Here is a 13293-nt window from a genome sequence, read left to right as displayed (position 1 = left end):
AGTTACTACAGCTGATGTCAAAGAGGTTGCTGCCTGTGTTCTCCTCTGAGATTTTGATGGTTTCCTGTTTCACATTTAGGTCTTTCATCCATTTTGAATTTATTTTCATGTATGGTATAAGAAAGTGGTCCAGTTTTATTCCTCAGCATGTTGTTTTATCTTAATACTGTTGCCAGTGGTGAGTTACTCTTTATCTCAAATCAAACATTGTAAGTACTAGAAGCACGGACCTTACTATGATAAATGTTTGTTTGTAATTGTTCTACCCTGAGATGTTCATAGTTTTCTAAGTTAATACTTTAATTCAAAAATTAAAATAAAGTTTAGACCACTTTATTTCCCAAATGAGGGAGGAAGAGTTTTATTTCAGGTGGTTCCTTTACACCACATATTAAAGAGGCTCATGATTTTCCATCTTAAAAACACAATGAATAGCAATAATGAATAATCTTATCCTGCCCTCTGTTCTTCTCCAGGTATCACCCTGTCTTTCTCCTAGTTTTCATGGCCAAACTTCTGCAACGTGTTGCTCCCATTGGTTTCTTTCATTTCTTAATTTCTCTTTAGTCATAAATAACTCAGTCTGGTTCATGCTCTTAGCTGTCTTTGCTTTGCTGGGCAGAAACTTTTTTATCTGATGTAGTCCAACTTGTTTTATTTTTGCTTTTCTTGCCTGTGCTTTCAGTGTCATATCCAAAAAATCATTGCTAAGACCAATGTCAAAGAGGGATATTATTCAGCCATAAAAAAGAAGGAAATCCTGACACTTATGACAACATGGATGGACATGGAGGGCATTATGCTAAGTGAAATAAGCCAGAAACAGAAGGACAAATACTATATGATCTCAGTTGTGTGGACTCTAAAGAAATTGACTCAGAGAAAGAGAGTAGAATGAATGGGAGAAGTGAAGAGATGTTGATCAAAGGGTACAAGCTTTCAGTTATAAGATGAATAAGTTCTGGGTATGTATAGCATGATGTATAGCATGTATAGCTAATGTATAGCATGATGACTACAGTTAATAATACTGTATTGTATACTTGAGCTTTGTTAAGACAGCATATCCTAAGCATTCTCATCACACACAAAATGATAACAATGTGTGGCAATGTAAGTTTTCATTATCCTAATTATGGTAAATATTTCATAATCTATACTCATATGTAATTGTCATATTGTATACTTAAATATATGCAATTTTATTTGTCAGTTATATCTCCATAAAACAGGAAAAACAAAATAAGAAGAAAATGTGTTAGGTTTGAAGAATGAGGATCCTTGAGAATGAAAGAGTTTTTACACTTCCTGAGTACATTGCAAAAAACACATTTTTCACAGTTTTGACAAATTGTTTTAATTAGTTGCATTAAAATTTTGGAATTCCCTGATCAGGCCTATTTATTTATGTTGTTAATTTAAACACCAATAATAAATAAAATGAAAACCATCTGTGGTGTTTATAGAGCCTTCTTTGCAGCCCTGCACTTTGTCTATGATATCACAAAGATCTGGACAGTCACTGTCTGTTTGAGGAGTTTAAAGATTACTATAGTAAATATTCATAAATCCAATAATTATTTCAATTGCATGATGGAAATCCATTAGAAACTTCTTTTTTTACACATTGAAACATAAGAGATGTAATTTCTGGAAAACGTGTCCAAAAAATGAAAACCAGGGGCACCTGGGTGGCTCAGTCGGATAAGTGTCTGCCTTTGACTCAGGTCTTGATCCCGGGGTCATGGATGAAGCCCCGCATTGGGCTCCATGCTCAGCAGGGAACCTGCTTCTCTCTCCCTCTGCCTCTCTGCCAGCTAGTTCTCTCTCTCTTTCTCTCAAATAAATAAAACCTTTAAAAAAAATGAAATTCAAATTTACATCAAATGTGCATTGTTGTATTTCTGAAGAAATCCCTCTTGAGAGAAATTTAATTAAGCTGTGCAGTAAATGCAATCCCTATGGTCTTTAGTCAGAATAAAAATACTGCCTATTCATTCCATGACCAATTTGGATTTGTAGAAGGTCTAGAAGCCCAACAAGGAAAAGAAAATTCACCTTGTGAATAGGTATGTTCTCCTATTCATAATTTCCTGTAAAATTACCCTGAAGTTGTGGAAAGGAGATTCCATTAGTTTTGGTTTCCATGGATTTTAGCTGCCTAATCATTGGCTTATTCTTTTCAAATCTACATGGGTAAAAATATGTATGAAATTAAATAGATAAATAGTTGGAAATATACTCCCTTCCAAATCCTTAACTGTGGCTTTAAGAAAAGCATGGACTTTAGAACCTGAATATAGCATGATTGTATTTTACTCTTTGCACTTCAGTTTTTTTATTGTTATGTTAATCACTGTACATTGCATCATTACTTTTTGATGTAGTGTTCCATGATTCATTGTTTGTGCTTAACACCCAATGCTCCATGCAGAAGGTGCCCTCTTTAATACCCATCACCAGGCTAACCCATCCCCCTACCCTCCTCCCCTCTAGAACCCTCAGTTTGTTTTTCAGAGTCCATCGTCTCTCATGGTTCGTCTCCCCCTCCGACTTACTCCCCTTCATTCTTCCCCTCCTGCTATCTTCTTCTTTTTCTTTTTCTTAACATATATTGCATTATTTGTTTCAGAAGTACAGATCTGTGATTCAAAAGTCTTGCACAATTCACAGCACTCAACATAGCACATACCCTACCCAATGTCTATCACCCAGCCACCCCAACCCTCCCGCCCCCCACCACTCCAGCAACCCTCAGTTTGTTCCTGAGATTAAGAATTCCTCATATCATGAGAGGAAGAATGAAGGGGAGTAAGTCAGAGGGGGAGACGAACCAGGAGAGATGATGGAATCTGAAAAACAAACTGAGGTTTCTGGAGGGGAGGAGGGTGGGGGGATGGGTTAGCCTGGTGATGGGTATTGAGGAGGGCACATTCTGCATGGAGCACTGGGTGTTATGAACAAACAATGAATCATGGAACAGTACACCAAAACAAATTATGTAATATATGGTGATTAACATAACAATAAAAAATTAAAAAAAAGAATATCAAAGAATTCCTCATATCAGTGAGGTCATATGATACATGTCTTTCTCTGATTGACTTATTTCACTCAGCATAATACCCTCCAGTTCCATCCACGTCGTTGTGAATGGCAAGATCTCATTCCTTTTGATGGCTGCATAATATTCCATTGTGTATATATACCACCTCTTCTTTATCAATTCATCTGTCTATGGACATCTTGGCTCTTTCCACAGTTTGGCTATTATGGACATTGCTGCTATAAACATTGGGGTGCACGCACCCCTTCGGATACCTACATTTGTATCTTTGGGGTAAATACCCAGTAGTGCAATTGCTGGATTGTATGATAGCTCTATTTTCAACTGTTTGAAGAACCTCCATACTGTTTTCCAGAGTGGTTGCACCAGCTTGCATTCCCACCAACCGGGTAGGAGGGTTCCCCTTTCTCCACATCCTCGCCAACATCTGTCATTTCCTGACTTGTTAATTTTAGCCATTCTGACGGGTGTGAGGTGGTAGCTCACTGAGGTTTTGATTTGGATTTCCCTGATGCCAAGCGATGTTGAGCACTTTTTCATGTGTCTGTTGGTCATTTGGATGTCTTCTTTGGAAAAATGTCTGTTCATGTCTTCTGCCCATTTCTTGATTGGATCATTTGTTCTTTGGGTGTTGAGTTTGATTAGTTCTTTATAGATTTTGGATACTAGCCCTTTATCTGATATGTCATTTGCAAATATTTTCTCCCATTCTGACGGTTGTCTTTTGGTTTTGTGGACCGTTTCTTTTGCTGTGCAAAAGCTTTTTATCTGGATGAAATCAAGAAAGAGCTCATTTTTGCCCTTGCTTTCCTTGCCTTTGGCGATGTTTCTAGGAAGAAGTTGCTGCAGCTGAGGTCGAAGAGGTTGCTGCCTGTGTTCTCCTGTAGGATTTTGATGGACTCCTGTCTCACGTTTAGGTCTTTCAACCATGTGGAGTCTATTTTTGTGTGTGGTGTAAGGAAATGGTCCAGTTTCATTCTTCTGCATGTGGCTGTCCAATGTTCCCAACACCATTTGTTGAAGAGACTGTCTTTTTGCCATTGGATATTCTTTCCGGCTTTATCAAAGATGAGTTGACCATAGAGTTGAGGGTCCATTTCTGGGCTCAATATTCTGTTCCATTGATCTATGCATCTGTTTTTGTGCCAGTACCATACTGTCTTGATGATGACATCTCTGTAATAGAGCTGTAAGTCCAGAATTGTGATACCACCAGCTTTGCTTTTCTTTTTCAACATTCCTCTGGCTATTCGGGGTCTCTTCTGGTTCCATACAAATTTTAGGATTATTTGTTCCATTTCATTGAAAAAAGTGGATGGTATTTTGATGGGGATTGCATTGAATGTGTAGATTGCTCTAGGTGGCATTGACATCTTCACAATGTTTGTTCTTCCAGTCCATGAGCATGGAACGTTTTTCCATTTCTTTGTGTCTTCTTCAATTTCTTTCATGAGTATTTTATACTCTTCTGAGTACAGATCCTTTGCCTCTTGGTTAAATTTATTCCTAGGTATCTCATGGTTTTGGGTGCAATTGTAAATGGGATCGACTCCTTGATTTGTCTCTCTTCTGTCTTATTGTTGGTGTATGGGAATGCCACTGATCTCTGTGCATTGATTTTATATCCTGCTACTTTACTGTGCATTGATTTTATAACCTGCTACTTTACTTCACTTTCCTGTATGAGTTCTAGCAGTTTTGGGGTGGAGTCTTTTGGGTTTTCCACATACAGTATCATCTCATCTGCAAAGAGTGAGAGTTTGGCTTCCTCTTTGCCAATTTGGATGCCTTTGATTTCTTTTTGTTGTCTATTTGCTGTGGCTAGGACTTCTAATACTATGTTGAATAGCAGTGGTGATAGTGGACATCCCTGGCGCGTTCCTGACCTTAGGGGAAAAGCTCTCAGCTTTTCCCCATTGAGAATGATATTCGCTGTAGGTTTTTCATAGATGGCTTTTATGATATTGAGGTATGTACCCTCTATCCCTATACTCTGAAGAGTTTTGATCAAGAAACGATGCTGTACTTTGTCAAATGCTTTTTCTGCATCTATTGAGAGGATCCTATGATTCTTGTTCTTTCTTTTGTTAATGTATTGTATCACGTTGATTGTTTTGCGGATGTTGACCAGCCTTGCAGGCCAGGGATAAATCCCACTTGGTCGTGGTGAATAATTCTTTTAATGTGCTGTTGGATCCTATTGGCTAGTATTTTGGTGAGGATTTTTGCATCCATGTTCATCAAGGATATCGGTCTGTAATTCTCCTTTTTGATGGGGTCTTTGTCTCCTTTTGGGATCAAGGTAATGGAGGCCTCATAAAATGAATTTGGAAGTTTTCCTTCCATTTCTATTTTTTGGAACAGTTTCAGGAGAATAGGTATTAATTCTTCTTTAAATGTCTGGTAGAATTCCCCTGGGAAGCCATCTGGCCCTGGGCTTTTGTTTTTTGGGAGATTTTTGATGACTGCTTCAATTTTCTTAGTCGTTATATGTCTGTTCAGCTTTTCTATTTCTTCCTGGTTCAATTTTGGTAGTTTGATACATCTCTAGGAATGCATCCATTTCTTCCAGATTATCTAATTAGGCTGGCATAGAGTTGCTCATAATATATTCTTATAATTGTTTGTATTTCTTTGGTGTTGGTTGTGATCTCTCCTCTTTCATTCATAATTTTGTTGATTTGGGTCATTTCTCTTTTCTTTTTGATAAGTCTGGCCAGGGGTTTATCAATCTTGTTAATTCTTTCAAAGAACCAGCTCCTAGTTTGTTGATCTGTTCTACTCTTCTTTTGGTTTCTATTTCATTGATTTCTGCTCTGATCTTTATGATTTCTCTTCTCCTGCTGGGTTCAGGCTTTCCTTGTTATTTTTCTCTAGCTCCTTCAGGTGTAGGGTTAGGTTGTGTATTTGAGATCTTTCTTGTTTCTTGAGAAAGGCTTGTATTGCTATATACTTTCCTCTCAGGACTGCCTTTGCTGTATCCCAAAGATTTTGAACAGTTGTGTTTTCATTTTCATTGGCTTCCGTGAATTTTTTAAATTCTTCTTTAATTTCCTGGTTGACCCATTCATTCTTTAGTAGGATGCTGTTTAGCCTCCATGTATTTGAGTCTTTCCGACTTTCCTCTTGTGATTGAGTTCTAGTTTCAAAGCATTGTGGTCTGAAAATATGCAGGGAATGATCCCAATCTTTTGGTACCGGTTGAGACCTAATTTGTGACCTAGGATGTGATCAATTCTGGAGAATGTTCCATGGGCACTAGAGAAGAATGTGTATTCTGTTGCTTTGGGATTGAATGTTCTGAATATGTTTGTGAAGTCCATTTGGTCCAGTGTGTCATTTAAAGTCTTTATTTCCTTATTGATCTTTTGCTTAGATGATCTGTCCATTTCAGTGAGGGGGTGTTAAAGTCCCCCACTATTATTGTATTGTTGTCAATGTGTTTCTTTGCTTTTGTTATTAATTGCCTTATATAATTGGCTGCTCCCATGTTAGGGGCATAGATATTTACGATTGTTAGATCTTCTTGTTGGATAGACCCTTTAAGTAGGATATAGTGTCCTTCCTCATCTCTTATTACAGTCTGTGTTTTAAAATCTAATTTGTCTGATATAAGGATTGCCACCTCAGCTTTCTTTTGGTGTCCATTAGCATGGTAAATGGTTTTCCACCCCCTCACTTTCAATGTGGGGGTGTCTTTGGGTCTAAAATGAGTCTCTTGCAGACAGCATATTGATGGGTCTTGTTTTTTTAATCCAATCTGATAGCCTGTGTCTTTTGATTGGGGCACTGAGCCCATTTACATTCAGGGTAACTGTTGAAAGATATGAATTTAGTGCCATTGTATTGCCTGTAAGGTGACTGTTACTGTATATTGTCTGTGTTTCCTTCTGATCTATGCTGCGTTTAGGCTCTCTCTTTGCTTAGAGGACCCGTTTCAATATTTCTTGTAGGGCTGATTTTGTGTTTGCAAATTCTTTTAGGTTTTGTTTGTCCTGGAAGCTTTTAATCTCTCCTTCTATTTCAATGGCAGCTTAGCTGGATATAGTATTCTTGGCTGCATATTTTTCTCGTTTAGTGCTCTGAAGATATCATGCCAGTCCTTTCTGGCCTGCCAGGTCTCTGTGGATAGGTCTTTTGCCAATCTAATGTTTCTACCCTCGTGATCCTGTAGTTGTTTATCTCTTTTTCTCAGTCTCTTTATTTTTCTTCATTTGGTCTTCTATATCACTGATTCTCTTTTCTGCCTCATTTATCCTAGCAGTTAGTACCCCCATTTTTGATTGCACCTCATTAATAGCCTTTTTGATTTTGACTTGGTTAGGTTTTAGTTCTTTTATTTCTCCAGAAAGGGTTTCTCTAATAACTTGCATGCTTTTTTCAAGCCCAGCTAGTATCTTTAAAGTCATGATTCTGAACTCTAGGTCCGACATCGTACTAATATCCATATTGAGTAGGTCCTTGGCAGACGGTACTACCTCTTGTTCTTTTTGCTGAGGTGTTTTTTTTCGTCTTGTCATTTTGTCTAGAGGAGAATAGAGGAATGAGAGAACAAAATGTTAACAGGTTAACAACGTCTCCAGCAAATATACTCTATACAAATCAGAAAAGACCTGAAACCAGGGGAAAAGAAAGCGAAAGAAATAAAAAAGAAAGAGAAAAAAAAAGAAGAAAAAGATAAAAACAAACAAAAACAGAACAAAACAAAAAAAACAGAATATGATCAAATATGATCAGGCTAGTGCATAGATCAGTGCCACACAGTAGATTTTGGGCATATTTTGGTGTGTTAGAAGAAAGTGCCTCCTAAAATTTTAAAGGAAGAAAGACTTATATATGTACAAAATAAGGGTTGATACAATGAAGGGATGGAAGATGACTGTAAAGATGAAAATTATAGAAGATTTTATAAAAGGAATTGATAAGATAAGAAGTTTGAAAAAAGAAAGAAGATTTAAAAAAAAAAAGAAAAAAAAGCGAGAGAATGTGATCAGGCAGGAGACTAGAACAAAACCATACACTAGCGATTTAGGGTATATTTTGATCTGTTAGAAGAAATTGTATCTCAAAATTTTAAAGAGAGAACAACTTATATATATATATATATATATATATGCCAAAATATATATATATATATGCCAAAAATAAGGGTAACTACTATGAAGGGATACATTATGACCCTAAAAATGAAAAATAAAAAATGTTTTTTTAAAAAAGGGATTGATAAGATGTTGTTTGAAAAAAGGAAAAAGAAAAATTAAAAAAAAAGTTAAAAAATTAACTTTGAAAAACTAATGAATCATGGTAAAAAAGCCATGAATTCTATGTGCTGTATTCCCCTAGCGCTGGAGTTCTCCCGTTCTCCTTGATGGGTAAACTTGGTCTTGGCTTGCTGGCTGATCGTGCTGATCTTCTGGGGGAGGGGCCTGTTGCCGTGGTTCCCAAATGTCTTTGCCGGAGGCGGAATTGCCCCGCCCTTGTGAGTCCGGGCTAAGCAATCTGCTCGGGTTTGCTCTTGGGAGCTTTTGTTCCCTGCAAGCTCTCGGTAGAGCTTTGGAGGACCAGAGTGAAAAGGTGGCCTCCCAATCTCCGCCCCGGAGGAGCCGAGAACTCGGGGCCCCACTCCTCAGTGCGCCCCCAGAGAAAGGCAGTCAGTCACTTCCGTCTCCCCGGTCTCCGGCCGCACTCCGTGCTCACCCGGCCTGTGACTGAGCGATTCTATCTCTGGCTCCCGACCCTGTGTGGGGTCTCTAAACCCAGCAGATCCCTGCAATACGCTCCCGCGCCACTCCTCCCGGGGGAGGAATGGGAGTCTCGCCAGATCTGCCGCTTGTTGGGTCCCTGCTGGAGGAGCAGTGGCCCAACTGTGTCGCCGATCACAGTTTATGGCAACCCCGAGCTGAGAGTCCGCACCTTGGCTCTGTCTCTGCAGCCAGCTTCCCCTCTCTGATACCCTGGAGCTCTGCTGCACTCAGGCACCCCCAGTCTTTCTGTGACCCCGAGGGTCCTGAGACCACACTGTCCCGCGAGGGTTCCACCCCCCGCTTAGCCACTGGAGTGACGTCCCTCAGCAGAGCCGACTTCTAAAAGTTCCAATTTTGTGCTCCGCGGCTCTATCACTTGCCAGAAGCAGCTAACGGAGCCCCCCCCCCATCTATCCTCCCGAATCTCGCCTCGGATTCACTTCTCCGCACGTCCTACCTTCCAGTAAGTGGTCGCTTCTCTGTTCAGAGAGTTGTTGCTACTCTCTTCTTTGATCTCCTGTTGAGTTCGTAGGTGTTCAGAATGGTTTGATCCCTTTTCAGCTGAATTCCTGAGACCAGATGAAATCCAGGTCTCCTACCCCTCCGCCATGTTGCTCTGCCCCCTATTGCACTTCAGTTTTATGTAACTTATTTACAATTAGAATACCTTCTTATAATACTTACCTAAAACCCCGTGTATAAGATTAGAATATCAGTAAGATATAAACAAAACAAAACAAAAAAGATTCTGTAACTTAAAGCCTTTGTTTTCTTTAAATTTCTGTGAATATACCATAAGATCTAGAACTCAAAGTCAGGAAGAAATACTGCATCCATTTTAACTGGGCATTTATTTAGAAAGATTTAACAAAAGGAACCCAAATGACTAGATTCTCATGTAAGACCACAGATCCTAGGAAACTCCTTCGCTGAGGTTTGATAGACAGCCGTGCTAGGTGACTGGATTCCTTCAGTATTATCTGTCCTCTCTGTTGTCTCCACAGATGTCTGGCTCTGAGCCAACAATGAGTGGAAGTCAGTCTGTCTGTACCACATTCACATTTCTGGCTTTTTCCTCTCTAGCAGAATTAGAGCCTATGCTCTTTGTTGTGTTCTTAGGCATCTACTTGTTTACTATGGGAGGAAACCTCATCATCATCTCCCTGATCTGGGTCACCCCTTCCCTGCACACTCCCATGTATTTCTCCCTGGTTACCCTCTCTTTTCTGGAGATGTGCTACATTACCAGCATGGTGCCTCAGATGTTAGTTCACCTGCTGGTGGAGACCAAGACTGTAAGTGTGGGTCGCTGTGCAGCTCAGATATACATATTCGCCATCTTGGGACTGACAGAATGCGGCCTGCTAGCAGCCATGGCTTATGACCGCTTTGTAGCTATTTGTTACCCACTGCATTATACTCTCCTGATGGGCCCTTGCGTGTGTTTGAAATTGGCAGCAGCATCTTGGACAACTGGGGTGGTGGTGGAGTCAACCCAGATCACCTGCCTCTTCAGTCTGCCCTTCTGGGGAACAGGAAAGATTCATCACTTTTTTGGTGACATCATGCCTGTAGTGAAACTGGCTTGTGTTGATACCTCCCACATTGAGACTGTGATGTTCGCTGTCTCTGAGCTCTTCATTATGACTCCCTGTTTGCTCCTCCTGTGCCCCTTACCTGCGAATTCTTGTAACCATCGTGAGAATCCCTCCAGCAACTGGCAGACGCAAAGCTTTCTCCACTTGTTCATCTCATATCCTGGTTGTTTCTCTGTTCTATGGCGCTGCCTTGTTCACTTATCTTCAACCAAAGACTGCACACGCTCCAGAAACAGACAAAGCAACTGCATTCATGTACACAGTGGTCACACCTGCTCTGAATCCTATTATCTATACCTTGCGGAACAAGGAAGTAAAGGAAGCCTTTCAAAGGGTAACACAGAGGAATCCTCTTAGACAAATGGCCTAAACCGGCCATAGTGGATGAAACTTACACTATTTAAATAGAAAAGTTACCTGACGTTTTATGACCCTTCTACCAATATACATTGTCCTTAAAGTATTTATTGCATCCAGTTGGGAAACACTTGCAAATATTGTACATTTTTCTCTTTCTTTTCTCTTTTTTAAAGATTTTATTTATTTATTTGACAGAGAGACACAGCAAGAGAGGGAAGACAAGCAGGGGGAGTGTGAGAGGGAGAAGCAGGCCTCCCCACTGAGCAGGGAGCCTGACGCGGGGTTCGATCCCAGGACCCTGGGATCATGACCCAAGCTGAAGGCAGATGCTTAACAACTGAGCCACCCAGGCACCCCGATATTGTACATTTTTCAAAGCGTTTAAGCAAAAGACATCTATGCTGTAGGATCTTTAAATTATTTATATTTCATTCAATCAATAAATTACCAAGCATTTCTTGTGTCCTGGACACTATTCATTTTTTCCTTCTCCATTGGTACTAAGATTAAGGTTCATATCCCTTACATCATTTTACTGAGGAACATGAAATATTCTTGTGGGAAAAAGTTAAACATGAATAGGAAGTAATCAGTACACTTTTGGTGTCAAATACATGCTATTAGAATTTAAATTCTTAAGTGGCATATACTTCCTTAATTACTTAGCTCTCTATACTTAATAATCATGCATCTTAAATAATCAACTGTTAGTAAATACTGGTGAGTGATATACACTATAACACAACTCTAAATATTTAAGCTACCTAAGTGTTTAAAGTGTCTAACTTGTAAATCTGGTGGGATCCTGATTCTTTATCCAAAACTAGATTCTTCCTTTGCTCTTATTCACTTAGTGTTTGGTTTTTTCATATGAATGAAGTTTTAGAGAAATTTCTCCATATGTGACATTCACTGTTGTTACTCCCATTGTAAACCTTGCTTAAATGTATGGGTTTGAATAGAATTTCCTTTAAAGACTGCCCATTTATTCGAGGTAATTAGCTTTTATATTTTTGATCCCCAAATAATGAAGAACAAGACTTCCATAAGAGATTAAACTAAATAACTTTTAAACAAACACTGGTTTCTTATGGCAACTTTGGAGAAGTGAGGTGACCAAAAATTTTAAATGGTCAGTGATATTTTGTAGAAATTAGGGTTAACTTTTGATTTTTATCTTAGCATTGTTACCCCAGAGTCAAATCTTAATACCAGCGCAAGTAATTTATTTGGAAGGGACTCAGAAGTGGGAAAATGACACAGACAAGGGAAGAAAGCCACTAAAATTGTCTGTTAATATGTCAGGCACCATAAAAGGCCACTAAAATTTATTCTTATGGGGAAAATAATGTAAAACACAATCCTAAAATGTATTGCTACGTAGGTTTATATACATATACACTTATTCTCATAAATCATTGATTGAGGGTTGATCCTAAGGAGTGATCATTCGGACACTATTACTTCACTCTTAACTGTAGCAGACTTCTGAAAATGCCCTGAGAAACAGTGATATAGATTTGTGGCATCTGGAATGCATCTGGCATTGGATCTTAAAATGCTAAAGTTGAAGGGATGTAAGAGGTGACACTGTCAGTGAAAGTTACAAGTTTATTCTACAGAAGTATTTGAGATACTTGTGATAGTTAAAGGAAGTAAAATATATGTATGAACTGGTATGAATATAAAATAAGAATTTATATTTCAATAATTGTTTTTCTTTCATTTTCGGACTCTGTTTGGAGAATGGTAGCTTCTCAAAGACCAGTACTAGAGCCATATATCACACAGACAAGAGAAAAATATAAATCTTGTCACATCAATCCCTTCTTAACATAGGTTAACGTTCACTTCAACCATTGATTTAGTTTTTTTAGAACTCTAAAATTGGTCTCTTCTTCAGAATAGCCTTCACAAATATAAATTTAACATTTTAAATTAATCAGCAGATGGAAGACTATAGATACACGTCCCGAGAACATACTTACATAGTTGTGTTTAAGTGTGACTATTTTCCAAAATTATCCAACAAAAATTTCCCATGATCCATTACTTAGACTGAATATAATTAGTCATTTTTACTATTTCTTTTTCTGTTTGTATCAATTTAGTGCCATGAGTGAAAAACAAAACATACAATAAGCTATGATTTAAGTATTTGCCCATCAGAGCATCTGCCATTGTAAATATTTTATAATATTTTATACAGGGTAATGTGACACCCCTTGTTCTTTAAAATTTTTTTATTGTTATGTTAATCACCATACATTACATCATTAGTTTTTAATGTAGTGTTCCATGATTCATTGTTTGTGCATAACACCCAGTGCTCCACGCAGAACGTGCCCTCTTTAATACCCATCACCAGGCTAACCCATCCCCCTACCCCCCTTCCCTCTAGAACCCTCAGTTTGTTTTTCAGAGTCCATCGTCTCTCATGGTTTGTCTCCCCCTCCGATTTACTCCCCTTCATTCTTCCCCTCCTGCTATCTTCTTCTTTTTTTTTCTTAACATATATTGCATT

At 38.7% G+C, this 13293-nt stretch overlaps 1 pseudogene; it reads left to right on the top strand.

Annotated features, from left to right (window-relative positions):
• Positions 1-9815: 9815 nt before the first annotated feature.
• LOC114225731 (olfactory receptor 10C1-like) lies at positions 9816-10779 on the top strand (annotated as a pseudogene).
• The last annotated feature ends 2514 nt before the right edge of the window (positions 10780-13293 follow it).

The sequence above is a fragment of the Eumetopias jubatus genome, unplaced genomic scaffold, assembly GCF_037043125.1.
Source record: "Eumetopias jubatus isolate StellerSeaLion01/CBP00866 unplaced genomic scaffold, mEumJub1_p1.0 scaffold_8, whole genome shotgun sequence".
Lineage (NCBI taxonomy): Eukaryota > Metazoa > Chordata > Mammalia > Carnivora > Otariidae > Eumetopias > Eumetopias jubatus.
The sequence above is the reverse complement of the archived record's forward strand: the minus strand, read 5'-3'. Positions and strand labels throughout refer to the sequence as shown.